This window comes from Archocentrus centrarchus, chromosome 14, assembly GCF_007364275.1.
Source record: "Archocentrus centrarchus isolate MPI-CPG fArcCen1 chromosome 14, fArcCen1, whole genome shotgun sequence".
In the NCBI taxonomy this organism is placed as follows: domain Eukaryota; kingdom Metazoa; phylum Chordata; class Actinopteri; order Cichliformes; family Cichlidae; genus Archocentrus; species Archocentrus centrarchus.
In genome coordinates, this window is record NC_044359.1 from 4,396,878 (window position 1) to 4,398,743 (window position 1,866).

Genomic DNA, 1,866 nt, shown 5'->3' on the forward strand with positions numbered 1-1,866 from the left:
AAAAAACCACTTATTCCTCCTGTAGCTGGGAGTCTACGTTGTAAATATGTTGGTGTATGTCCTTCAGAGGCTTGCTGTACATGTGCCTGAAAGTGCATGGCTTTATAGACTGAAGGAAGATGGACGTCTTGTGCACACCAAGACTTTCTAATAGAAGTCGAGCAAGTTGATTGCAGCTCTTCTCGTGATTTCCATCTTCTCGCCTGTTACCATTGCTGGACACGTTCACATACATGACAGAAACATGGAAAACCTCAGCTTCTCTCTGACCCTTTCACTTATTTGTGTCCAAAGCTGCTTTTATTTTAAACGTTTCCACGTTTTAAATGTTTTATGTGTAAATTTCCTCTTTTTTTGTGTGTGTAATAAATAAAACATTTGATGATATGACAGTGTGCTCTTTTGCAGTGTCTTCTGTACTGCATAGCACCACAGCTGTGCTTCATGTTCATGTATGAAATTTGGTAAAGATATAAAACAGTCCTCTTGGAGCCGTGCCTCAAACCCAACAGGAAGTCTGTTTTGAATTTAAGGCACAATTTTTGCCATTTCTTGGTGTTACACATCAACGGTCTGTTCCCAGGAATTTAATTTGATCAGGTCTTTAGATGAGATTCAGTAAGAAGACTGAATCTCATCTAAAGACCTTGGCATTGCTAAACTGTGAAACTTTTGAGGTTTCCTTAAAGGGCGTGTCCATGGCAGCCTGGAGAATTAATTCGCTGTGGCATTGGAAGTTGTCAAAACTCAATCTGCCCCAAATTTGACAAGCTTGATAAAAGTCCAGGCCTGGAGACGTGATGGAGTCGCCCATCCATCATCCATCGCTCAGTGCAAACAGGAGATGAGCCTTTTGAAGGAAGGAACAGAAGGACCGTCACGTTCTCCCTTTACCGCCGATTTTCATTTTCCTCAAAGCCTGAACTGCTGGAATGGAGAGAATAAAGCCAGATTATGAGAGGGGTGAAGTGATGAGTCTTTTTATAGAAACAATGTGGAGGACTGCTCACTTTTGTAAAGCTGTTTATATAACAGCAGACAGCACGGTTCCACATGAAAGCCCTGTTACAGCATCACATCTCCGGCTTCACTCCGCTGTACGTCAAAACTGTTCTCTGCTGCAAATGCACAAAAATCGGCAAATTTTATATCCCTCGAGCATGTCTGACCAAACCACATTAGTGACTTCACCCTTTTGCCTGTTATACAGATGGCTGCATTTTAATTTTAGGCCATAAGAAAAACAAAAGGGGGACCATCTGTGAGGTGACCCACAGGGGTCAAAGGAGCCCTACGGTCTGGATTTACTGCTCAGTCAGTAACCGGAGCCAGCTGAAAGAGAAAACTCGAAAGGTGTGAGAAGATAAATGGGAAATAAAGGAAAAAAATTAATCAACCTTTGGTTTTTGCGACTGTGACCTGTTTCAGCCTCAAAAGTTCAATGAAACCGATGCAGTTTTTGTCTCAGACCTGTAAGAATTAGAGTCAAAAAGGGTTAGTTGGTGATTTTATAAGCAGTCGTGGGGAGTAGCTACATAATTATTAACTCAAGTGTGCTTAAAAGTGTAGGAAAAACCGGAATGAAAAGCTCAACTTCACCTACAGTTTTTAGTCTGGGACTAGGCTAAATCCGCTGAGTCGGGGAAACAGGCTCAATATTTTTTTAGGAAAAGAAATGGAGCCTTTTTGGAAAAAAATATTTTGTCTGCTGATTAGCAGGACTTAGGAGAACAAGTTCCCAAAACTGAACAGGTTAAGCATTAGGGGTCAGCAGTTTTTTCAAGGTTAAACCAGCGCTATCCCTGAAGCCAGATGACACATCAGTTAGTTAAACTGCACGAATGTCTTCAAGACTTTCCTGCAGGC